The sequence below is a fragment of the Propithecus coquereli genome, unplaced genomic scaffold (genome assembly GCF_000956105.1).
Source record: "Propithecus coquereli isolate 6110/MARCELLA unplaced genomic scaffold, Pcoq_1.0 Scaffold124, whole genome shotgun sequence".
NCBI classification, from domain to species: domain Eukaryota; kingdom Metazoa; phylum Chordata; class Mammalia; order Primates; family Indriidae; genus Propithecus; species Propithecus coquereli.
In genome coordinates this window covers 3,998,883-4,006,045 of record NW_012136525.1, presented here as the reverse complement: position 1 = coordinate 4,006,045, position 7,163 = coordinate 3,998,883, and positions in this window count along the sequence as shown.

The following is a 7,163-nucleotide window of genomic DNA, read 5'->3' as shown; positions in this document are numbered from 1 at the left end:
TGGAAAGATGGTCAACATCTTTAGCCATTAGGGAAATGCAAATCACAACCACAGTAAGATACAAGTCACACACTCTTGCATGGCTATAATAAAAAAGACATACAATAACAATTGTTTGGTGAGGACGTAGAGAAACTAGAACCCTCATACATTTCTGGCAGGATTGTAAAATGGTGCATCCAGCTTTAAAAAGTGTTTGGCATTTCTTCAAAATGTTAAATATAGTTACCATATGACTTAGAAATTCCACTCCTAGATATATACTCGAGAAATGAAAACATATGTCCACACAAAAACTTGTATACATATGTTCATAGCAGCATTACTCATAATAGCCAAAAAGTAGAAACAATTTCAATGTCCATCAACTTAGGAATGGGTAAACAAAATATAGTGTATCCATATAGTGAAATGTTTTTTGGTACATTTATATTATGGAGATGATTTCTTTCATTAAACTTCATGAACCAACCTCTGCTAGCTCCAACCTCTGCTAGCCTCTGTAGTACTGGTACAATGATATATACAAGAAACTTGAAGGCATTGTGCTAAGTGAAAGAAGCCAAACACAAAAGGCTACATGTTGTATGATTCTATGTATATGAAGAGTCCCAAATAGGCAAATCCATAGAGATAGAAAATGGATTGTTGGTCGCCAGGGTCTGGGGGGAGAGACTAAGGGAGGGTGACAGCTAATGAATACAGGGCTTTATTTTGGGATGATGAAAATATAATGGAATTAAAGAATAGTGATTGTTGCACAACTCTGTGGACACACCCAAAAACCACTCAATTATATAAATTTACTCTTAAAATGTCTAAAGTATTTAGTGTACCTTTGTTCTATTTTAAAACAATGGTGTTTCAAGAGGGACTCTTCTGGTTACAAGTAACAGAAAATCCAATGTCAACTTGCTTGAGCAATAAAAGGAAACGTACAGACCCATTTACCAAAGGGGTATATCCCAAAGTGACTTATCCCAAAGCCTCGGATGATGTTGTCAGGTGTTGTTCTGCTCCTCACTGTGTTAACTTCAGCCTCAGATCACCCCAGGTTCAAATATAGAGGAGAAATTTCCCTGCCTCTCTCAGAAATTCTAGCAAAAATCTCGTTCACTGTGATTGGGTCATACATCCATCCCTGAACCAATCACTTTGGCTAAGGAAGGTCTATGTCATGTGTTTGACCCATGTAGCAGGGAGGGAGAATCACCAGATATTTAGTGACTAAGAGAAGAAATTCCCAATAGTGTTACCAAATGGAGGAAAACACATGAAATTGATACCAAGGGGCCACACAACAATATTCTCTATTAACAGTAAAAATTTGCCAAAATAGGAAATCAGTGCAGGGGAAGCTTATAATCTTGGCACAGTGAGTGGTCCAAAATATAAACCTTCTTCTCTCAATTTTAGTTCTTTGTTCTTTGAATTCAAATCGTGTTTGAGTTACAATTCACATTCAATGCTTACACAGGTTCCTGACCATCACAATGTCCTGATACCATGATAAAGTCAGTCATACAAATATTTTGCTTTTCTAGTACCTATAAAAGTTATGTTTACATAACTTAATTCAGTCACATCTCCAGGCTCCAATTCTAATTCTAATTCTCTTGCCATTTGTGTCACATCAGTGGTTACTTCCTTCACTGAGGTCTTGAACCCCTCAAAATCATCCATGAGGGTTGACATCAACTTCTTCCAGACTCCTGGTAATGCTCACATTTTTCGTCTCCTCCCATGAATCACAAATGTTCCTAATGGTATCTAGAATGGTGGATCCTCTCTGGAATGTTTTCAATTTACTTTGCCCAGATCCATCTGAGAAATCACTACCTGTGGCAGCTACAGCCTTACAAAATGTATTTCATAAATAGTAAGACTTGAGAGGTGAAATGATTGCTTGATTTATGGGTTGTAGAATGCATGCTGTGTTAGCAGGCATGAAAACTAATGAATCTCCTTGTATGCCTTCATCATAGTTCCTGGGTGACCAGGTGCATTGTCAATGAGCAGAACCATTTTGAAAGGAATCTTTTTTTCTGAGCTGTAGGTCTCAACACGGGGTTTAAAATATTCGGTAAACCATGCTGTAAATGGATGTGCTGTCATCGAAGCTTTGTTGTTCCATTTGTAGAGCACAGGCAGAGTAGATTTATCATCATTTTTAAGAGCCCTAGGATTTGGGGAATGGTAAATGAGTATTGGCTCCAACTTAAAATCACCAGCTGCATCAGCCCCCGACAAGAGAGCCAACTCGTCCTTTAAAGTTTTGAAACCAGGCATTGATTTCTCTTCTCTAGCTATGAAAGTCCTAGATGGCATCTTCTTCCAGTGCAAGGCTGTTTTGTCTACATTGAAAATCTGTTTTTGATTGTAGCCACCTTCATCCACGATCTTAGCTAGATCTGCTAGATAACTTGCTGCAGCTTCCCCAACAGTACTTGCTGCTTCATCTTGCACTTTTATGTTACGGAGATGACTTCTTTCCTTCAACCTAATGAAACAACCTCTGTTAGCTTCCATTTTTTTTCAGCAGATTCTTCACCTCTCTCAGCCTTCATAGAATTGAATAGAATTAGGGCTTTGCTCTGCATTAGGCTTTAGCGTAAGGGAATACTGTAGCTGGTTTGTTTCTTTTATTCAGACCACTAAAACTTCCTCCATATCAGCAATAAGGCTGTTTCACTTTCTTCTCATTCATATGTCCACTGGAGTAACACTTTAAATTTTCTTCAAGAACTTTGCATTCATAACTTGACCTTTCAGCACAAGAGACCTAGCTTTCAGCCTATTTCAGCTTTCAACATGCCTTCCTCACTAAGCTTAATCATTGGTAGCTTTTGATTTAAAAGAAGAAATATGTGACTGTTCCTTTTACTTGAATACTTAGAAGTCATTGTAGGATTACTACTTGGCCTACTTTCAATATTATTGTGTCTCTGGGAATCGGGAGGCCTGAGGACAGGGAGAGAGATGGGAAAACAGCTGGTCTGTGGAGCAGTAAGAACACACCCAAGATTTATTGATCAAGTTTGCCATCTTATAAGGGCATGGTGCATCATGCCCCAAAACAATCACAATGGTAATAGCAAAGATCAATGATCAAGATCACCATAACAGATATAATAATAACGAAAAGTTTGAAATATTGTGAGAATTACCAAAATGTGACATAGAGACATGAAGTGAGCACATGTTGTTGGAAAAATGGTGCCAATAGACTTTGACACTCGGTTGCCACAAACCTTCAATTTATTAAAAAATACAATATCGGTGAAGTGCAATAAAGTGAAGCACAATAAAACAAGGTATGCCTGTTTTCAGTTTTTAAAATGTAAATGTTAATCTTTTCACCACAATGTTTTATTAGCCCACCCTTGTGTACTAGATTGAATGGTGGCCGCTAAAATGATATGCACACATCATAATACCTGGACCCTGGGAATTTTACCTTATAAAGAAAAAAATGTCTTTACCTTATAAGGAAAAATGTCTTGATGTGAGATCATCCAGGATTACTCAGGTGTGCCTAAACCCAATGGCAAGTGTCCTTGTAAAAGACAGACTAGGGGAAGACATGGAAGAGAATGTCACGTGAAGACAGAGGCAGAAATGGGAGTGGTGTAGCTACAGTGAATGCCCAAGGTCAGCAGAAACGGGAAAAGGCAAGGACTGGATTTTACCCTCAAATGTCCAGTGTGAATGCCACCCTGCTAACGCCTTGATTTCAGATTTTACACTCCAGAACTGTGAAATTGTAAAGTTCTGTTGTTTTAGACCACCAAGTTTATGGTGATTTGTTATGGCAGCCCTAGGAAACCAATACACTCTGATACTGATACAGACAGTAGAGTTTGAGAGGATTGAGTCTATTTCACAAACTTTGAGTTTTAAAACATTTGAATAGACCTCAAGAATGTTTTTAATCGGATATCATATGGGTCTCTACAAGAGCAGGTAGATGAAAAATCTTGTTTCTTTACTCTTCCATATCCTTTCTCACCTCTAATGCGAAACAAAGCACAATGGCAAATAAAAGACTATGGGGAAAAAACCTCCCAAACTTGGATTAATATAAAGTCAAAGGAGGAAAATAAGCACTAATCTTTCAAGAAGTTTAAATGAGAAGAGAAGATCTGTAGATACCAGGGTACCAAAGATCAAAAGGAAGTTTTATTTTATTTTTGCTTGGAGAATGGGAGGGAATCAAGCACGTTTTGGACTTGACCAAGGAGAACAAACCATTAGAGAGGGGATGCAGTTACAGCCTGAGTATCTGTCACCCAAAATGCTTGGGACCAGAAGTGTTTCAGATTTCAGATTTTTTTATTTTGGAGTATTTGCGTATACATAATGATATATATTGGGGTTGAGACCCAAGTCTAAACGCAAAATTTATTTATGTTTCCTACACACCTTATACATATACCCTGAATGTAATTTTATATTATACAATATTTTAAATAAGTTTGTTTGTGAAACAAATTCTGTGTTAAGTTCTTACGTGTGGAATTTTTCACTTTTGGCATCATGTCAGCACTCAAGAAGTTTAGGATTTTGGAGGTTTTTGGATTAGGGATGCTCAACCTGCACATAGACGGGGGGCTTGATATGGGCAGGTTAGTAAGGAGGCTGGAGGGAGGGGTTACTGCAGGGGAGCCACAGGCATTTTGAATAAAAAGATGGAGAGAGACTGTGGATGTGGAGAGACTTTAGAAAAAGGGTGAAAGGATGAAGACGATCACACCTAAGGAGATGTCTTATGTTTTTCTCTCTTTCTCGGCACATCTCCTGAGGTTGAGGAGTGAGGGGTGAATGAGATGCTTGGGGTTAATGAGAGCACTTTAACTTCGCCAAGGATGATGGCAGTGGGAGCCCATCTGGGACAGGTACACACTTTGAAGAACATACTAGTCTGGGAGTCCAGCTGAGCCCAGGGGCCCTGATTGGTTGGTAGCACCATTTTGGTTTTGAGATTACTCCAGGAGGGTGGAATAAGACCAGAGGAGGAATTTAGAGCACTGACTTAGGGTTGGGCTCCCAGGTGTGTGCAGTGGAGAGATGTGGTGTTGATAAGGGGGTAGTTCACATACCCAATGTTGGGAGCCAGTTGGGACAGAGAAGGAATTGAAGTGCTGACATCCCCCGGGATTATAGGACAGGTGCAGTGAGGGTGAGTGTAGGTTGGAAGGTGACTGCTCAGAGTGAGAGGCAGGGCTAAAAATTTCTGAGTCTGCTAGGAAATCTGAATAAAGTCTGTAGTTTAGTTGATAGTATTTTCCTAAAGTCAGTTTTGATAAATGTACCATGATTATACACGAAGCTAATATTAGAAGAAGCTGGGTAAAGAATATGCAAGAAGGCCGGGCGCGGTGGCTCACGCCTGTGATCCTAGCTCTCTGGGAGGCTGAGGCGGGCGGATTGTTTGAGCCCAGGAGTTAGAAACCAGCCTGAGCAAGAGCGAGACCCCGTCTCTACTAAAATTAGAAAGAAATTAATTGGACAACTAAAAATATATAGAAAAAATTAGCCGGGCATGGTGGCGCATGCCTGTAGTCCCAGCTACTTGGGAGGCTGAGGCAGGAGGATCGCTTGAGCCCAGGAGTTTGAGGTTGCTGTGAGCTAGGCTGAAGCCACGGCACGCTAGCCCGGGCAACACAGTGAGACTCTGTCTCAAAAAAAAAAAAAAAAAAAGAATATGCAAGAACTATGTACTGTCTTTGCAACTCTTTGGTAAATCTAAAATCATTGCAGAATAAAAAGTTTAGAAACTCAAAAGCGACTGTCCCTAGACTGGGTAACCGTGCTCATTGAACATAAGTGGATAGGCGTCCTTGAGGAGCACGCTGTCCCGGAGATGCTGCACTGGCGGGGAGGTGGCGTGGCTGACACAGTCTGTCCTCTCCAGCTCCAGTTTTCATTGCTGGGCTCTCACCATCTGGCGCAGAACAGAGCTGTTCTTCCCAGTATTCTTCCATGGCAGGAACGGGGATATATCTGCATACTCGAATGATAGGAGAGTCCATTAAAACTTAAATATTGCCCAATGTATATTAAATGTCTGCATACAACCAATAAACAAAAACAACAGATCGATTTCTAAATTTCAATAGCATCTACCACCTAAGGATTAGAATATGGTGTTTATATTCTTTTGCAGTTGGATGAGCATGTATTTTTATGTAAACATTTTAAATTTTTTTAAGAAAATATTAAACCAAACTAAAAACAATAGTGTTATAAATGCTTATTTTAAGATTTTGAGATAGAGCATCTGAGTTAGATTAAATTCCCTCTGGCTAGTTTTCCTTTCTGACAACCCCATTCTCAAATCTGTATATCAATAGTATAGAATTTTAGAATTCAAAGAATCCTATGTGTTAAGGCTGCAAGATAATTTTCTTTTCTCTAAAAAAAAACTCTGTTGACAATATGAGACAGAGTGGTTCCAGGTCATGACGAGACATTGGATGGGGTCCTGGGTACACAAGGCTGAAGCGGACTGCAGAGTGGGTCACAGGACTTCAGAGGACCCGGAAAGTTTTAAGACTGCCAGGTAGGATAGCATGTTTTTTGTTTTATTTTTCCTAGCATAGATTTAAGGGCACAAGCTCCAAGCCGGACTTCCAGGGTTCAAATCCTAGCCCTGTTACTTAGTAGCTGTGTGATCTTGGGTACTTAACATCCTCCTTTCCCTCTTTTGTCAAATGGGGATAATAAAAGCACTAACCTGACAAGGTCATTTAAAGGACTAACAAGATAATATCTGTAAAGTCTTATAACAGTGCCTGGCATTTCATGAGCACCATATTAAGGTTTTGTAAAAACAATAGGATGGTTGACTTTATATCTTCAGAAGCAATTTTAATCAGAAGACTTTATGCATGATCTTAACTTGCTCATGGGTGTTGTTGTTGTTTTTTTTTTTTTTTTTTGAGACAGAGTCTCACTCTGTTGCCCGGGCTAGAGTGCCGTGGCGTCAGCTTAGCTCACAGCAACCTCAAACTCCTGGGCTCAAGCGATCCTTCTGCCTCAGCCTCCTGAGCAGCCAGGACTACAGGCATGTGCCACCATGCCCGGCTAATTTTTTTTTCTATATGTATATTTTAATTGTCCAGCCAATTTCATTCCATTTTAAGTAGAGACGGGGTCTCGCT